Raw genomic sequence first — 19,959 nt, 5'->3', positions numbered from 1 at the left:
AGAAGGCCCTGCCTTCTGGAGAGCTGTTAGATGAAAAAAGGTTGAGACTGTGACTTTCTGACATTATTTCCAGGTAGTTGGCACGTACAAATTTTTAAAAAAATATTTATTTTAATTTGAAAATGGACATGAAAAAGATAGAAATAAAAATCAGTCACAATGCCACCAACCACTTTGGTGGAGATATTTATGCATGTTTAGCTCTACTTAGAACACACACACGACTACACTGAACATACTGTTTTGTGTATGTATCTCTCTTAGGTCATTAAATAACCTTTGACAATATTTTAATGACGTGTGTGTGTTCAAGAACTTTCTGATAGAAACAAAACAGGGGGATGGGAGCAAGATGGTGATTTGAGGCAGGCAGTATGGGTTTATTCTGCAAAAGAAAGCACAGGGTTTCATCCTGTTTTGCAAAAACCATCAGTGGGAAGTAATTCTGATGAGGAGAAGAAGTATGTTGCACACAGGGATTATGCCTTCCAGCCTCAGTCCTGGAATGAACACAGCATGGCCCCACAACCATCCGCAATGGACATGTAGCATGAGCAAGAAATAAATCTTTATTTTCTAAGACACACACACACACACATGCAAACATACAAATGGCAAGACCGCCTACATTTCCTAAGGCTACGAGGAAGGGCACCTGTGAAAGAAATTTGCTTCTGGAATCTGGGCTCCTTTGTTGTGTATATCTGCTAATATATTTGAATCACATGTGGGGTGCAGAGTTTTCCCAAATGAGCCTATAAACTCTGCAGACAAAGCTTATTCTTTAAGTGTGTGGGGAATTAAGGGGATGCCTCACTTCTTACGTAAGGAAGAAGCCTGGGAAGGCCTACTGTACCTTGCTTTGGGCAGAAGAAAATGGACATAGCAGGTGTCTTCCAAGGCTCTGTTAAGCAGAGGGCTGGTCTATGGAGAAGTTAGGAGGAAGAATTCAGGGATGAGGAAGCAGAAACTGTGTTCTGAACACTGGAGTGCCGGCCACTTCCTTGTGCAAGATGCAACTCAAGTAGGAGGTCAAGGCAACCCCCATCCACAAGGCCGCACCTGTAGCTACCACCATCCAGATAGGAAGGCTTTGCCCAAGCAGCCTGAGATTTGCAGCCTTTATGTCTTTCCCCCTCTTTAGGCCCCACTGAGGCCCAGAAGTACACACTTGGTGGCTAAAGGGCACAACCATTTCCCCCAAAATTGGGGTTTGGGAGACACAATCTTTCACAGGTAAGTACAGCACTGGGCAATCATGATGGCAGAGTGCCATTCAGGCCGTCCGGAACTTGAGGAATATATGCTCTTTCAGTGGCATCTCACTGCACTCAAAATAAATTCCTAAATCTTTATCATGCTCTTCAAGGCCCTATGTAGCCTGCACCACGACGCTTCTTCCAGCCTGTGATCTACTCTTTGATGATGCCATACTCACTCCCTTGTTTCCAGCCCCCCCGCATATTCCTGCTTGTCCCTGGGTTCACTAAGCCCTTTGCCTTGAACACCTTTCCCTCTGTGTTTACATGGCCCCCTTCCTCACTTCATTCTAGTTCTGCTCAAATGTCACACCAGAACCACTGACGCATTCTGTGGCCACCCTACCCGGAATAGCATCCTCCCTCCGTTACTCATCTATTGGCAGTAGGGGTAAGTACTAACAGAGCCAGCAACAGAGACAGATAGGGATGGAGAGAGGGGACATAGAAATATAGAAATATGTATTTAAAAAATACATATAGATCTTGTTTATCATCTGTCACCATCACTAGAATATGGGACAGGTACCATGAGAGCAGGGACTTTGTTATTTTCACTACTATATATCCCTGTCACCTAAATAGTATCGGGCACCCAGGGTGCAGGGAACAATGGTTGAATGAATGAATGAATGACCACTCTTTTCCTTTCATATTGATTACCTTTACCCTTGAGTCTACAAATTAGACCCACTTCTTTTCAGACGCTTGATCTCTTCTGCACTTAAGTCTCAAGTCACTGCCATAATTTCAGATAAAAAATATCCTCAAACCACTTAAATCCCAATTCATGGAACAATGGAAGGAACTGTCTTTGGAATTCCTTTGGATATAGCTGCTTGCCTCTCCATTTGGGCTCAGCATTGTCCTCATCAATCCTGAGTCCCTGACTCAAATGAATCCTCTCTTGTCCCTACCCAAATTTAAGAGAGGTGGGACTCTCTTAAAACCAGTAAGGCTAGCCATGTCTCATCTGTGTGGTAACTTATGCCCCAAATGTTTGGTTTTTTTTGGGGGGGTTACATATTTTATTTTATTTATTTTTTATTTATTTTGAGAGAGAGACAGAGAGAGAGGGAAGGGGAGGGGCAGAGAGAGAGAGAGGGAGAGAGAGAATCCCAAGCAGGCTCCATGCTGTCAGTACTGAGCCCAAAGGTAGGGCTTGGTCTCACAAATCATGAGATTGTGACCTGAGCCAAAACCAAGAGTCAGACGCTTAACTGACTGAGCCACCCAGGTGTCCCTACATATTTTATTTGTAAGTAATTTCTCCATCCAGCGTGGATGTAGAATTCACAACCCAACGTCAAGGGTTGCATGCTCCACCAACTGAGCCAGCCAGATGCCCCACCCCAAGTACTAAAGGACTTTATCACATATCCAACTGGTGACAGTTCAGAGCAGCAGATGAGCACCTCTAGGCCTGTCCCCATCTTGGCTCTTACACAGAATTGTCACTAAGAGTATAATAAACCTACTCTACCCCTCAGCCCTCACTTCTAACTCTGCCCCAAGATTCTATGTCTATGACACAGATACAGTCTGTGACACTGACTTGAATTGATGTGGCCTCCTGGCACCCAAATCTCCTAGTTCTGATTTCTGTGGCTTCCCATCACTCTGCTCTTTTGGACCCAGGTAGCTCCATCATTCATGTTCCTCCAGCCCAAGTCCCGGGAGCACCTGATGGCCGAGGCTAATATCCTTAGAGTGGCCTACTGTGTATGACCCAATGGCAGCAGAGCTTCTGGCCACTACTCTCAGTTTAGAACCTTGTGCAGCAAGGGCATTGTTTCAGAATGCACTTAAAACAAGATCAAAGATAAATCTTAAAAGCCTGAGTGGTGCTCCCTGCAAGTAAGTCAAGATACTTTGGCTCATATGTGAAGTTTAGGTTCATATGTGGCCAGCCTCTCTGCTCTTCTGGTGCTGTAAAGACACTGAGAAAGGGGCTGTTGCTTCTAAAAATTTGGATGCTGCCATCTAGAGAACTGCCCTGCCTGGCTGGTGGAGGTTTTCCAATCCTGCAGGAGGGTGGCTTTTCCTACTTCAGGTGCCTGTCTGGGACTGTGGCCTCATCTGAAAGAAGGAGCTGGGACCCTTAAGGCTGGGAGGCTGTGCCTGGGGAAGATGGGGGATGGAAGAGGCAGGATGGCCCAACTTGTTAATAGAGGCCTCATTACACACATGCCTGAGTTTGGCTCTCTCTCAAGCGCCGCTCAATCAAGAAGTGCACATACTGACTGACTCTGTTCCTTCTGCACTTTCAATGATGCATTTTTTAAAGCTGTAATGAGGTTTGCTGTACTTCCCATGCCAGAATCTTCTTCTCTGAGGACAAAGAATAACATTAACATATGCAGACACCCAGCATATAGATGTCCGGCAAGATATGACACTGTGATATGCTGAGATGAAGAAATTCATATGTTTATGCACACATGTCATGAAAACATTTTAACACCCTCCTTTCACATACACTTGGCCTGCAGAGCTGTGGGCACGTTCACTCGCCCACAGCAGATTAAGTAGGTGGGGTGGATGTCAGAGTCAGTCCAAGCCCTCATGCCTAGCAATACAACCAGAAGTAGAGAAAATATGAATTCGGGTTCTCACTCACTTCCTCCCACCAATGCTTTGATTCCTGATCACTAACTTGTACCAGTGACATAAGAAACAACTCACTGACATTCAATATAATGTATGATTAAGAAGGCAATTAAAAAAACACCTCCCCTCTTATCAGAAGGCCTTTCTAAATACGAAACAAAACCTAAAACCCAGAAATGAAAAGATTAACATGTTTGCCTACATATAAACTAAACAACCTCCCAAGGTAAAAATACTTGATAAGCAGAATCAAAAGACACATGACAATACTGGGGGAAAATGTGCATCTTTTATCACAGATGAATGTTTAATTTCTCTAACAAATAAATAACTTGGAAAATATCAATTAAAAAAACTACCAACCTAACAGAAGAAACAATAAAGGACTGGGGCACCTGGGTAGTTCAGTTGGTTAAGCGTCTGACTCTTGATCTCAGCTCAGGTCTTGATCTCAGGGTCATGAGTTCAAAGCCCCATATGGGCTCCATGCTGGGTGTGAAGCGTACATAAAAAATAAAAATAAAAAAGTATATCAATAGATATTTAACAGAAAGGAATCGACAAATAGCTCTGAAATGTGTAAAAGATGAAAAATCTTATTCATAAGAGGAACTAATTAAAAATATACTGACAGGCCATTTTTCACTGATCAAATTGACAAAGTCCAAAAAGTTTGATAAACTGAGTTGGTGAGGGTTTAGAGAAATAGGCATGGCCATACACTGTAGGTGGGAGTGGGAAACAGTATCTTTTATGAAGAGGAATTCGGCAATACTCATCATAATCACAAGTGGTTCCACCATTTGGCTCCCATCTATGAATTTATCTTAAAATACACTCTTCTTCTGTGAATGATTCATATACAATGCTATTTATCACACCACTATTTAAAATAATAAAGGTCAGACACAAATTGTCCATTAATAGAGGGTTAAATATGATACATTTTTGCAAAGGAACATTTTTCAGCTTTAAAAAGAATGAGAGTGCTTTTTCATGTGCTGATATGAAAGATTTTTAAGACATATTAAGTGAAAAAAAATAGAGGTACAAAAAAGTATGACCATCATTTTGTGGCGTGAAGCGGGGAAACAGGTGTGGGTATTTACTTGTGTGTAAAATAGCTCTGCAAGGATACAGAAAAAGCTGGTAATGTTGGTTGCCCTGAGCAAAGGAGCTAGGTGGCAGATGTGAGGGAGATACTTCATGTATGTTCTTTCAATCCTCCCAATTTTTTTTTTTTTACCGGGTTCATGTATTCTCTCTTCAACAAAAAATTTAAAGCAAGTTATTTTGTTTTTTGTAAGATATCAATTAATTCAATCATCACCTTCAAGAATTAAAATCCTCGATAAAAATCCTCTCGATAATTGCAGCAAATAACCTTTTAAAAATTCGTTACTCTTAATGGATGATTGGATAAAGGAGAGAGAGATGGCATGTGAGGCAGTGGGAGAATAGATGCCATCCAGGAGACTCGCGAGGTATGATGGGGAGTAGGGCAGGATGAGTGAACGAGGAGGCTGCAGAGGGAGAGAGAATCACAAAGCAAGGAGACAAAGACAGCATTTGCTGAAGCGGGGGCGGGGGGGGGTAAAATTTAGCTACTGTACTTTGGCCATTCACCTCGCAATGTGCTTCAGACCAAACTGCCCTTTGTTACTACTGCTCTTTGAGACGGAGTTTATTTTTCCATGGACTTCTTGGGGTTTCTCCTGTGTATAAGGAATTGACAAAGGTTTGAGAAATTTACTTAGGAAACACGGAGGTCCTCTGACCCCACCAGAGAAAATAAACAAGTGTAAAGTGGTACTTAAGGGAGGGTAAAATAGCTGTGACTTCATGATTTGGCAGATTCTATCAATAATATGAATGGTGGATATTCAGTGGGTATCAGATTTACCTATAACTGCACATGTATATACAGTATGAGAATAATTTAGAATTCCACACAATTTATCCCAGTACATTTTGCTTGTTAGCATCGATGACGTTGTTCCCATAATACTGTAAACAAACCTCCATTTTCGAAAACATTGACTACGCTCTAATGGTTTGCCTATGTATCATCACTCATGCACTAGTTTGTGAACTTCTTGAAGGAAGAGGGTTTCTCATCTTTGTACTCCCACACCTAGCACGTAATAAGTAATCACTGCTGAATTGAACTGAATTCATATTGCCATCAGTTAGGGGTTATGTTTGGCTGCAAGTAACAAAGATCCAACACACAGGAGCTTAAACAAGATATGACTCACATAATACAAAGCACACAGGTAGCAGGCCAGGGTTGCCGCAGTGTTTGCTGGGAATCACCAAGGATCTGGGCAGCTTGGGTACCTTTGCTTGCACGCCTGACGTTCAGTGATGCTTCTCATGGAGAAGGTTGGTGGCTGGATGTGTGCACTAGTGTCTGGAAGGGAAGGGGAAGAGCAAAAGACAAGAGGCCAGAACGGTGCAATTGCCCCAAGCCCGACCCAACTGGTTCCTCTCCCATCTCATTGGCCTGAAGTGGATCACCAGGCCTCCTCTAGCTGCAGTGGCATCTGGGAAGCTGAGTGTTTTAACCTGAGAGCACCGCTGCATCCCATAATAAAATTAAGTTTCTCTTAGTAAGGAAGCAAGGGAAAGGAGTAGCAGTATCGGGCACAAGTGTGTAAAAGCCAAAGACGCAAACACATTTCCAACTCTGAAAGTTCTCTCTCATTCCTGTATTTGTCCTGTCTGTAGAGTGGCCGTGGTGAACGTCCATTCTCTTGCAAATCCCACCTGGTTCAATTAGATGATAGACCACCAGAGACCACGCATTACCTTCCTCCTACCACCCTGCTCCTTCCGGGGTGATGTTCTTGGCATATTCTAAGACTCTAACTAAAATAACATAATTACCCGAGGCGCGGTACAGTCCCTAGATTCCACAGGCGGTCTTCAGGGTTGGGATATTCCCCAGGGGCAGAATTGGATGCAAATTCCGTCTCCCTCTTGCTCTGCTGCATTTCTAGCCTCTCCCTACAACCCAGCAGTCCTCTGTGGATTGTATCATGGGATTGTCTGTATCAGTGGATTTCTTACAAACATCTGGCGGCAGAGCCTCGCCTGTTCCAATCCTCTGAGTCCTCTCAGACCACAGGCGTTCTGCTGGATAGTCAAATGATCTTTCCCTTGAGTCTGAGGAGGAAATTTGTGCTGGTCTCCTGTACTTCTCTCCAAGCAGGGAAAGGTTGTTTGTTCCTCATAATTAATGGACAGAGAAACTGGGCCTAATTTATTTTCCTCATAGGAATGCAAGTGCGTTCTTTCTAGAGAAGAATGTGTGTCTTTGCCTCACCCAATCCGACTCACAATTTCCCGTAAGGAGTAGACACACTTAAGCCAAAGGTGAGGGCAAGGAACAGTTATCAAAAACTCTGAAAGAGAGACTAAACACATTTTTAAAAGAAATCATGTTTCTGCTTTGGTCATATAATCTTAAGTATTTTGTATGATCATGTAAAATTATTATTAAGAGGCATTTAAGAAAGGCATTTAATGGGAGCTATGCATTATTACAGACAGGATTTCTGTGGTATTTAAGAATTTTCTAGCTCTTCAGAGTCATTGGCCTTTAATTTATCTTGAACCAAGATTATTGAATTTTGCTTGCACATCCGAAGCTAAATAGAGAACGGCACATTTCAAATGCCTGCCTGCTGTATACAGCATGCTAGGAACAGTGATAAATTGCAAAGGCTGTGGCTCTGAGACCCCATCAAACTGCATTTGCAAAATTCTTTGCAGATGAGTTTTATGAATTCTTTAGAATAGATCCGCAGAACCGACATTTTTCTCATTAATTCCCCACCAGTGATAGTCACATGTCTATGTAGAGGTAAAGGGAGAGAATGGAATGGAAAAAGCATGGCTTTCAGATTCGGGCCTGTGTTTGGATTCCAGCTCTGATGTTCATACTGGGGAAGTGATCCCTAGCAAGTCACATCAGCCCTCTTTGCCCAGTTTCTTCGTCTGCAATCTTGCCTTGCAAGATTGTTGTTACCGAATGCAAAGCTCTTGACTCATGACGGATGGTAGTTATAATCAATATACAAAGCATTTTGCAATGTTTAACCTCCCTGAAACCAAGGTGGACATTGGCCTTAGCACTATCTCCCATGACATGAATCGTGTTGTCATTGACTTGGTGCACACCTGACCTACCCCACATCCTCCCATTTACTCTTGCTAGAAAAATTTCTCCCAGCCAGACATCATCTCAGTGTAACTTCCATTGAGTGTCAGGATGGGGTTAGGCACCTGACTCCTCGCACAGCCCCTGGGCTCACCTCTACTGACAGTGTTCTCAATGTTTGCCTGTTTCGGGAACTAGGTTTTGCTTTGTTTTGACAGTGCAAGGGTCATGGTAGCCACTCTTTTTTAAAACACTCAATTGAGGGGGCGCCTGGGTGGCGCAGTCGGTTGAGCATCCGACTTCAGCCAGGTCACGATCTCGCGGTCCGTGAGTTCGAGCCCCGCGTCGGGCTCTGGGCTGATGGCTCAGAGCCTGGAGCCTGTTTCCGATTCTGTGTCTCCCTCTCTCTCTGCCCCTCCCCCGTTCATGCTCTGTCTCTCTCTGTCCCAAAAATAAATAAACGTTGAAAAAAAAATTTAAAAAAAAAAACACTCAATTGAGGTATAATTTAAAAACTGTAAAATCAACTCATAATCAGTATACAATTCAATGGGTTTTCAGTAATTTTACAGAGTTGTGCGATTATCACCACAATCTAGTATTAGAACAATTCCATCACCCCAAAGAGACCCTTGTGCCCATTTGTAGTCGCCCATTCCCCAACCCCAGGCAACCACTGTCTATGTGGTTAGATTTGTCTTTGCTGGACGTTTCATATAAATGGAATCATACAACATGTATTTTTTTGCACCTCCCTTTCACTTAGCATGAAGCCTTTGAGGCATGTATGCATTGCAGTTTGTTCCTTTTTCTTGAGGTATAGTATTCTAACACGTAGATACACAGAGACGGTGTTCTGTGCACTAGTTCAGTGCCTGCACATTACAGTGAAAGTTGAGAAAATGTTGCTTGAATTAAGTTCACACTGTGATAATATTACAGTCTGACAATATTACTGCACACAGTAACAACAGACAAGAACACGCAAATACCCATGACGTGTTTTGGCAATGTCAAGTCCTTACCTGAGGAGACTCCTCAGTAGCTTCTTACCTTGCCACTTTATGTAGCTGTTTAAAATTCTGAAGTGAGAAACACCCCTCCCTTCTACCCCCAGCTGTTTTGACCTTACTTTCGTCTCCTTCATGTCAAAACTGAATGCTCATATTTGTCCCAACACAAGGAGGCACCTCATACATATTAAGTGATGATTTATTCACTCATTCAGTTCACTCAACAGTATTGAGCACCTACTGTTTGCCTGGCATCATTTTAGGTGCTTAAAATACTTGAGTGAACAAAAAAGACAAAAATCTCCACCTTCCTTCCTGATGACGTATGTATTCACATTTGAGGATCCACTATATCAGTAGTGTGTTAAGAATGTGGTCCACAAAAGCCTTAATATGTTTTTCAAAAATCATTAGACTTGAGGTCAAAAGACATGAATAAACTATCCACAAAGGAGGAAATATGGAATACAGAGCACATAAACAGATCAGTCTCAATAAAAAATGGAAGAAATGAAAATATAAACAACTTCACTGAAGTTACTAGAAACATTATACAGTTTTTAAGTCATCAAAAAGGAATAAAAATTATTATATGCAAGGTAGATGGGTTAAGGAAAACAGAAATGCCCATCAACTGCTGGTGCCATTATGAACTTATTGGGTCTTTTAGAATCTGATTTAGAATCACTTTCAGAATTACTGATTTAGAGGGGCTCAGTCAATTAAGCATCCGACCCTTGATTTTGGCTCAGGTCATGATCTCACAGTTCGTCAGCTCAATCCCCTTGTCGGGCTTTGCACTATCAGCATGAAGCCTGCTTGGAATTCTCTCTCTCTCTCTCTCTCTCTCTCTCTCTCTCTGCCCCTACCCCATTCATGCACTCTCTCTCTCTCTCAAAATAAACAAATAAATTTTTAAAAATTATTAAAAAATCACTGATCTAGAAATTACTTACTTTATGAATGTCCAAAGGAATTCATTAGGGAAAATATTATACCAGAGCTATTAATAAAAGGACAAAGAGTGGACATACTCCAATATTCCACTATTTGAAAGTAAATGAGTAGATAAAAAAATAAATTTAGCATAATAAGATGGAGTGCTCTTACCCACTAAAAGAATTAGAAGACTATACACTTTGTGATATACAGAATGTATACATCAAACAGCATTAGTTAAAACAAAGAACGAAAAATATTATGGATGAACTGATTATAGCTATGTAAACTATCAGAAAAGAGCATAAAGTGATACATATATTTGTATTTGACCATTTTTTTGTGACATGTATAATGATTCTTTAAAATCAGTAGCCACTCCTCCACCCACACTGCCCATCCACCAAAAAGTCTTGTTTCCTTGCAAAACACAGTCTCCACCCCTGCCTCTGCCTTTTCCAGTTCTTTGCGTCAGTAAAATGAAAGGGATACTATTCTTAGGTGCTGCACCCATGACTAGTCCATCAGTACAGATTCCCATGAGCTGTAGAGCAGCAGGGTTAGAAAGGATCTAGGGGCACCTGGGTGGCTGTCAGTTAAGCGTCTGACTTCAGCTCAGGTCATGATCTCACAGCTAATGGGTTTGAGCCCTGCTTGGGGCTCTGTGCTGACAGCTCAGAGCCTGGAGCCTCCTTCGAATTCTGTGTGTGTGTCTCTCTCTGCCCCTCCCTGGCTCACACTCTGTGTCTCTTTCTCTCTCAAAAGTAAATAAACATAGAAAGAAAGAAAGAAAGAAAGAAAGAAAGAAAGAAAGAAGAAAAAGGAAGGAAGGAAGGAAGGAAGGAAGGAAGGAAGGAAGGAAGGAAGGAAGGACCTGGAAGTTAATTATCCATCCTCTCACTTTAGAGAGGCAAGAATTGACAACCATAAAGGGGGAACGTGTTGCTCAAGTTCCCCCAGCTGTTTAGTGCAAGGATGGCATAAAATGTAAGTCTCAATCATTTTCACCAACTGACATAGTCTCCAGTATATAGTAGGAATTCAAGAATATTTGTTGAATGAAATAAGAGTTTCTCCTCCTCCTCCTCCTCCCCCCCTCCTCCTCCTCCTCCTTCTTCTTCTTCTCCTTCTTCCTCCTCCTCTTCCTCCTCCTCCTCCTTCTTCTCCTTCTTCCTCCTCCTCTTCCTCCCCCTCCTCCTCCTTCCTCCTCCTCCTTCTTCTTCTTCTTCTTCTTCTCCTCCTCCTCCTCCTCCTCTTCCTCCTTCTTCTTTTTCTTTTTCTTCTTCTTCTTCTTCTTCTTCTTCTTCTTCTTCTTCTTCAGTAGGCTCCACACACAATGTGGGGCTTGAACTCACAAACCTGATATCTAGAGTTGCATGCTCTACCAACTGAGCCCACCAGGCTCCCCTTACTAGTTTCTTTTATAATAGAAAACTGACATGCCCACATCCCGGGGTGTTTCTTCTGGGTTCCCAGCTAAGAGTCAACATCTGAGTATGAAAAATTTGGACTATAGAGCAGGACCAAAAAACAAAACAAAATGAAACAAAACAAGAAAACAAAACCAAAAACCAAACAAAAAAAGAAAAAAAGAAAAAGAAAGGAAACCTAAAGCAGTGTTCTGCATTGGTGGAAGGCTGCTGTTCAACCTAAAATACTTGGAACAGCCCTAATTTTCATGGGTGTGCCTGCTGTTTTGCAGATCTAGGTCCTGGACCAATTAAAAGCTCTGAGTTTATTTTGGTTTATTTTAGGCAGCCCACTGTGGCATCTTCCTGTTGTGGTTGATGACATTGTGTGGTTGGGTAAATGCTTGGACTCCAATTTTTTTTAAACGTTTCTTTATTTTTGAGACAGAGAGAGACAGAGCATGAACGGGGGAGGGGCAGAAGAGAGGGAGACACAGAATCGGAAGCAGGGTCCAGGCTCTGAGCCATCAGCACAGAGCCCAATGCGGCGCTCGAACTCATGGACCGTGAGATCGTGACCTGAGCTGAAGTCGGACGCTTAACCGAGCCACCCAGGTGCCTCTACTTGGACTCCAATTTGAACTAGAGCACAATGCTCATTATTTTATTTCAAAAGGAAGCAGAGCTAGTATAGGAAGTCTATAGAGAGTTCTGGAGAAAGGTGGTATCTCTCACTGCAGAACTGGGGCAATACAGAAAAAACTAAGATGGCAAAGAGTATCTGGCCACTTGTGTTTACTTTGGAGGCAGTCAGGCAAGGGGGAAAGATCTCTGTTCTAAGAGGTGATCATGGGCAAGCCACTCTGGCCTCAGTTTCTCCAAGGGTAAATGACAATTCTGATTAAGAGGTTCAGAGAGGGTAACAAAGAAAGGATTTTGAAACACAAAGTGTATACAAACTAGCAGTCATGATGATGGTGGTTGAGATTGAATTCAGCATGAGCAAGAATTTGAAAACAAAAGCAGTTGGCGTGATGTAATTTCTTTTGAAATGACAGCAAGTAGGAGTGAGTGATCAGAGGAGGCCATGCTCCTAGGGAATGATGGAGGTGACTACATGGCGGGTTTTATATGACAGAGAGAGTGAGAAACATTTGGGACCAATTTCCTCTTGTCCCCTCATCTCCCTTCCAGCCACCACTAAACACCAAACAGTTGTGGACCTTGACCAAGGTTTATCCGCCCTCTTTCAGCACCCTTTCCTTGTCAGCACACTTCTTATCTGGGACCCCGGCAAACAGCTGAGGCTGAACAGAAAGGATAACAGATTCCAGAACTTGAGTGTGGAACCTGAGTTATCCCACATGTTAGCTGTGTGACCTGGAGAAGGTTTTCTCGTGCTCTCGTTCCCACTCTCCTCATCTGTAATATAGGAAGGACACCTGTTCAACCTACATATAGGGTGTGCCCAGATGAAATAACATTCTCGAAAACTGCAAATTTGCACAAACTGCAAATTCCTTAGTCTCTTTTTGCCTCAGTTTCCACATTTGTAAAATAGTTGCCATATCTCACCAGGCTACTGTGGCTCTCTGTGAGGGCCCTCTGCATGTAAATCTTATATTACAGCTTACCCCAGATTTATAGACTCCTGTTTCTCTACCACATATTGGAATATCTATTTCCAATCTGACATTCTTTCTATGTCTGTGTCCAAGTTCACCCTCAGAGAGCCTGCAGTTTACTTGGAAAGCTAAGACCCTCCCATGGTTGACCTGACCACCCTCTCTTTTTACAGGAGCCTGCTACTATGGGAAGCTGGGACCCACATTTGACACAAGAGGACACTCCGGCCACGCTGAGGAGAGGGAGCCCCGGGATGAAATAGCTGGAAGAAACCGTGCCACTCAAAGTCCCATGGACACCATGTGACAGGAGGGGCTGTGTCCATCGGGCCACTGCCTTGTCTCACAAACAGCCCCTTCCATTCACGTCCACATGTGTCTGTTTTCTGCCTCTTGAGTGGGTCCGAAACTGGAAAACATCTGCACTAGTTTCGTCTGGGTGTGATTTATAAGGACTCCCCATGGTCCCCTCTCTCCCTTCTCCTCCTCCTCACCTCTGGTGCTTGGGGGTTTCGTGGTTTTTTGTTTTGTTTTGTTTTGTTTTGTTTTAAACAGGCTAGTGTTTCTTGAGACTGGGTCACCTTGATTTATTATGCCCTGGACTCATTAACAAAAGACTCTGGGACAGGTCATTTATTTTCTGAGTGGTGATTTCCTGTCCTACCCCAGCCCTGCTCAGCAGGGGCCTGGTGGAGCACAGACTTATATTAGCTGCACTGTCACCATGGGAGAAGGGAATCAAGCAAGGAAGGTACAGAGGGCAGAAAATGTCTCTTTTCTTAAGAGCTTTCTCCTTACTTAATGATTTTCTTCAGAGTCCCTTTTGGTAGTTCTTTCTCTCCTCCCTCAGCAAATGAGACAAGTTTAACAAATAAGTTGTGGGGTTGCTTCTTAAACGAATAGACACGGATCTGTTTTCTTTATTTCACATTTTAATAGCCTAACATTTATATGTGTATTTATGGAGGGTTATTAGTGGACACCCAAGCTGAGCATGAAGTAGGCGAACTCGTTATGTGCACTACGGTCAACTATTTTGTCAGGTCCTTATTCACACTGATGTTTGGGCACTAAAACCTGAGATGCTAATAATTTAGAGGGAAATCACAAGGCAAAAGTGAAATTATTCAAGATTTTCAGATAGGCTCTCTGGAGGAAGATTAAAGAAATTGGCATGGTTTAGCCTGAGGTTCAAAGGCTGAAGAATGATTTATTAACTGTTTTCAGGTCTCTGGGAGGTAGTTTTATGTAGGAATGATGGTGACCAACTGTTTTCTGACTGCACTAAAGATAGAATCAGAGGAAGTAGAATTAAATTGTAGCAAAATTACAGAATAGTCACAAGGTGAGTAGCTATGGCTAAAGTCTATTGAGAAAAAGATGAGATATATCTGTAAAGTTGTAACGCTGTTACCCCATTTTAAAGAGTAACAAACAGAGGCTCAGAGAGGTTAAGTAATTGCTGAAGGTCATAAAGTGAGGCAGTGACAGAACTGGGTCTAACTAATTCCACAGTGTATAGAGTGTGTAAATAGGTCAAAGAAATAGCAAATATATGTATATTTTTTTAATAAAAATAAATAAAAAAATAAAATCATATTATAAAGTTCCCAATAGTCTAGATTGATTTATGTTCAGAGAACAGGGGATTCAATTCTGTGGACTTAAGACCTTGGGATTCTGTGCTCCACTTGGTTCTGAGCTGGGAAGGCAGTCTTCTTCCCTCGCCTTCAGCCTAAGAGACAGGCAGAGTGGGCAGACCCAGCACCAGCACCCTCTGAAGCAGTCTGAAGACTGGGCTCTGGGCTGGTCATTTTTGTCACTTGTCATGGGCCATACTCCCAGGCAAAGGCTTTGGTCTCAGGAGGGCTATGGAGTTGGTGGGTGTGGATGGTTGAGGCTCAAGAAAGGCACCCCTCCTGCCCACTGTGCATGTCTCCTCGAAGACCCTCCCACCATGGAAAGTCCAGTTAAGGAGTGTCTGGAGTGTGTTTCACTGTGAGGATTGGGATTGATCCAGAACTACCAAAGTGGCTGGACTCCTGAGAAGCATGCAGAAGTGGGAGAAGCAAAGCCCGGCTGGATTGTTGCCCTGCACATGGGTCAGTTTGGAAATGGCCACGAAGGAGGAGCAAGGCTGTAAGAAAGATTTCGTGGGTGGGAAGAAGAGCGAACATCTACTGCACACTTACTCTGCCAGCCACTGGTGAAGGGTGACGGACTACGTGAGGTCGTTCGATCTCTGCAACAACACTGTGACGTCAGTACTCTTACTATCATCATTTACAGAAGGGGAACCAGCACAGAGAAGTAAAACACTGGTCGACGCTCCACGGCGAGGAGGAGTTAGAACTCGAATCCAGACCTAAAAGACCGTCTGACCCCGGAGGCTGTATTCTTAACTGCCATGACTCGGATGAGGTACTTGCAGGAACTTCTGCTCTTGGGTCACTGACTCAACAATGACATAGCTTCGTGCTGCCTGGTTTATCAAAAGTACTAACAATTGTAAACATTGTTCTAATTGAGGGATTTTACATTCATTCTTTCTCTGCTTCTTTATCTTAAGGAGAAAACATTCATCAAGAAGCAAACATTTTACACTCCCCAACTCAGACCTCAGATATTTAAGGGTTAATTCTTCTCTAATTGCTCAGTTAATTACTTGGAAGGTGTAGGAGGCAGTAGAGGAGGAGGGCAGGATTTTCCACAGGGGACCATACTGGAAGGGGCAAGAGAAGAGAACCAGTACCTGCTGAGTGCAGACTTGAGCTAAATGTTTTCCCATTAGTTACCTACTTCATTTCACCCTCCTAGCAGTCCTTTGAGGTAGGTGTTATCAGCACGACTTTACAAATGAGAAAGGTTATGTAACTTGCCTGAAGTCACGTTGCCTGTGCACAAAGAGGCTGGCATCTTAACCCCAGAATGCTGCTCTCCAGGGCTGTACCCAAGACACCATATAGCAGCCAGTGATAAGCACAAGGTAACCTTGACAGAGGGCTCAAGGGGCTCAGCCAGGAGCGCAATTGAGAGCACAGAGATGGGGTGACCCTGGCAGCATCTTCTAGTTCAGGCTAAGCCCAACCCTTCTGCTCTTCTGGGAGGATTCCCACCTTCGGTGTGTGGAGCAGCAAACTAGACAAACAAGAAGCCATCATTTCTGGGTTCTGCTCTGCCAGAGGCCTGGGGCATGACAAGATGGTTAATGCAAAGCTTGGCATGCCTTCCCTATTTAATTTAGGCCTCCTCCCAGGAGGGAGCCCAGAAGCGGGGAATATGAGAAAGGGAAAGGAAAAATTATTAGAGATAAGTGAAAAAAAGAGAATATTTATAGGGCTTGGAACATCTAATGGAAACCAGCTGCTAGATTGAGGGTGGGGGTCTCTAATCTTGCCTGCAAGGGATTATTAGGCCTTTTCTTACACATACCTGTGTGTGGAGAGATGTCTGGGCAGAGAGAAGGGAGGGTAGTTTGGGAGGGAAATTGGGAGCCTGAGCGCCAGCCTGGAGGCTTGGGGGAGGACTGTGCACTCAGTACATTGGACAGGAGCGAGCTGATATCCTCTCCTGGCCTCGCTCCACCCCCACCCCCTTCCTTTAATTTAAACTGGAGCTGATTCAAACCTGCTGCTCTTGGAAAGAGGCCATCAGTACAGGCTCCAACAGAAAGATGATACACCAGGGGATATGAGTGTGAGAGAGTGGGGCAATCAGAAAGAATGAGAAAATGAGACAAGGGAATGGAAAAGGTGAATAAACAGGCGACGATGAAGGAGGGAGAGAGATGGAAAGATTAAAATGCTGGCCCACATGGGGAGCCCAGAGAGAAGGGTGTGACTGTAAGTTTGGAGCTGGAGCAAATTCAGAGCTGATCCTTGTGGGCTCCGTTTTCTTTCCCACAGATCTGGAGGGTTCCAATAAAGATGTATGTGTCTGTTTGAAATTTTCCAGGTCTCTCTCCCATAAATCTGTGTTTCTTCTTAACCAAGGTCTTCTGGACCAAAAGTGTCATCCAAGAATTGTGTGAAGCACACTTAAAGATAGGAGGATGTATCATCAATGCGAAAAAGTATGATAATCAAGGCCCAGACTCTGGGGCACACATTGTGAGAGACAGCAGTCAACAACAAGGCACTTTCCAGAAGGCAATTTGTCCTGAAGCTAAAGCCTTAAGCCTCGGACTCTACCTTTCATTTCTAGCTCTCACTTAGGTTCTTACGTGAGAATATGTCCAGGAGTCCAGCCCTAGTATATATTTTTTAAGTTTATTTTGAAAGAAAGAGTAAGAGAGAGCACGAGTGAGGGAGGGGGACAGAGGATCTGAAGTGGGCTCTGTGCTGACAGCAGAGAGCCTGATGCAGGACTTGAATTCATGAACCATGAGATCATGATCTGAGCCAAAGTCAGAGGCTTAACTGGCTGAGCCACCCAGGTACCCTGAGCCCCAGTATATTTAATTGACATGAATTCAATGATATGTGTCAGGAAAAGGGGAAAAGGGAAAGAAAGAAAGAAAGAAAGAAAGAAAGAAAGAAAGAAAGAAAGAAAGAAAGAAAGAAAGAAAGAAAGAAAAGAGAGCCATTTAACTAGTGAGGATAATCTGTCCATCTTTCAACTAAGTGAGCAGTATTAGATGAGCTGAGGTGAGAGATGTGGTCTATTCTTCCCTTGGTCCCTTTTGGTCTTGGTCCCAGACAGATATTATGATATAAGCTGAATTGCATGTAAAGAAACAGGAGTTTATATGAAGTGATCCTTTAAATAAAAGTCTAGTACTTTATCTGTTAACCAACTGATGGAAAATACCCAACACACTATGTTGTTTGTTGAAAGATGGTGTAAGAGTGAAAGATGGTGAAACAGGCAATTTAAGGGCTTTCAAAAGTCATTTTAATTGGACTATTTTTAATTTTAAAATGCAGCCTTGAGACTTCATTGTCCGTTGAGGTTGGTGTGTGTGTGAAAATGTTGAGTATTTGGACTTATGGTTCATGAATTGACTGCTCTCTCCTGAGTATCCAGCAAGTCCACAAGCATATAATAAGTTCAGAAAGGTTCATAGACCCTTAAACTCAGGCAGAGTCACAAGAGGGTATGAGTATGACTGATGTGGTAGAAATTCCCTCCTTCAACTGTGTCCTTCCCTCTTGTTTTATTGTATTCACTCATTCCTCTCAATTTAAAACAAGTGGTTGCCTCACTATTCTCCGGAACCATCCTATATGTTATAGTGGGTCCTGTGCACCATAAGCAACATCTCACTGACAAAGACAAGTCTCCCATCCCCTAATTATCTCAAGGCTGTTTGCTCTTAAGCTCTTCTATCTCATTCAAATATTGACCTTCTTCATTAACTCAGAAACAAGTCTCTGTGTCAGAAGGATTAGAGAGAAAGTCAGTTCAAAGATCATGCTAACAAAAATGTCAACTGTCTTTTAGGAAATCATTATTACTACTGCTTCAAGAACTTCAGGGGAAAAAAACAGACCCTCTGCCACCCCCCCCCCAAAAAAGGCAAGGATGTTGTCCCCTTTGGGAAGAAACTCTTGACCAAATTGTCAGATGGGTTCTGTCACAGATAATCTCATCAGACTGGCAGGTTACAGCTCTGTGGCAGCTTCATCTTGCCCCTGGGAACATCCCTCTTTTAAGGGAATGAAGACTTTTCCTTGTGCATCAGCAGTCCACATGCTCCTGTGACTTGTGAAAACTTCTATCCCATTAACTCAACCAGAAATCCCAAGACACTGGGCAGAGAAGGGATTTCAAGACATTTAAATTTCCCTACTTTGACTTCTAGGTCAGACTACTGCTGGGTCCTTAGTCCTCAAGACCCATCAGGAAAGCAACTATTAAACTTTCAAAGTAATGCCAGAGAAAAGATGCTTCAGCACATTAGAGTTTCATGCCCTGGACTCTGCTGCTGGTTTGGTACTTTTTTGATCCATGAGGTTCCACATTTCCAGGTCATTCTTTAGATTATGTATTCTTGTTTGTTTGTTTGTTTGTTTGTTTTAGATTATATATTCTTTTCAATTTTTATTTATTTCTCTATGGATCCATTGCCTCAAAACAAAACCAAAAACAATGAGCCATCTCTATTTTGTTCTGATGAATTATAAAAGACAGTCTCCCAGCACTCCTACCATCCTACAACCAGTACTCTCCTCTCTTTCTACTGTTGTATTCTCATTTGCATGTATTTTACAAAGAATGCTAGATGTGGGTCAATCACTATGATTGTGTTGATCAGTGAGTGTTAGTAGGAAAGTATAATACATATTTTTCAATGGCAAGAACATTACGTGGGGCACTGGCATTTGAACTTCTTATTCTTATCACATGAATTGGTCTCAATGGAAAAATGAATCTATTTAAATGGTCTACCACACCCAAATGTCATTTTGAATAATAGGTGTCACTACTCCATAACTAGAAAACATAAGTGTCTCACATCTATGTGAAATGTATAGGACCATGGTTTTTCATGGCCTACATTTAGGTCCTGTAGAAAATGGATTGCCTTTAAGGTCAACAAGTACCTCTAACTGTGACAACTCATATCATGGGAAACTCCAGGGGTACTTTGATCTTCGTATGTGACAATAAAAAAAATTAAGTTTAGTTATTTATTTTAAGAGTGACTGGGGGAGGGAGTGGATACTGAGACACACACACACACACACACACACACACAGAGAGAGAGAGAGAGAGAGAGAGAGAGAGAGAGAGAGAATGAATCCCAGGTGATTCTCAATGCAGGGCTCATATCATGAACCATGAGATCATGACCGGAGCCAAAACCAAGAGTTCTATGTTTAATTGACTGAGCCATCCAGGCACCCTGGTATGAGGTGACTTTAAAAAAAAAGAATTCACTGCCACTTCTACTGGGTAAGTGACCAGCCATAGCAATGGGAGAAAACATTAGCAGTG

The 19,959-nt window shown here is 42.8% G+C and overlaps 1 long non-coding RNA gene across 1 annotated transcript; it reads left to right on the top strand.

The window, feature by feature from the left end:
* Positions 1-922: 922 nt before the first annotated feature.
* On the top strand, positions 923-13,448 carry LOC122491447. The gene is made up of 2 exons (XR_006299360.1): positions 923-1,650; positions 13,194-13,448. It is a non-coding gene; the product is annotated as an uncharacterized LOC122491447 (long non-coding RNA).
* The last annotated feature ends 6,511 nt before the right edge of the window (positions 13,449-19,959 follow it).

The sequence above is a fragment of the Prionailurus bengalensis genome, chromosome C2 (assembly GCF_016509475.1).
Source record: "Prionailurus bengalensis isolate Pbe53 chromosome C2, Fcat_Pben_1.1_paternal_pri, whole genome shotgun sequence".
In the NCBI taxonomy this organism is placed as follows: domain Eukaryota; kingdom Metazoa; phylum Chordata; class Mammalia; order Carnivora; family Felidae; genus Prionailurus; species Prionailurus bengalensis.
This window is presented reverse-complemented; position numbering and strand designations above follow the sequence as displayed.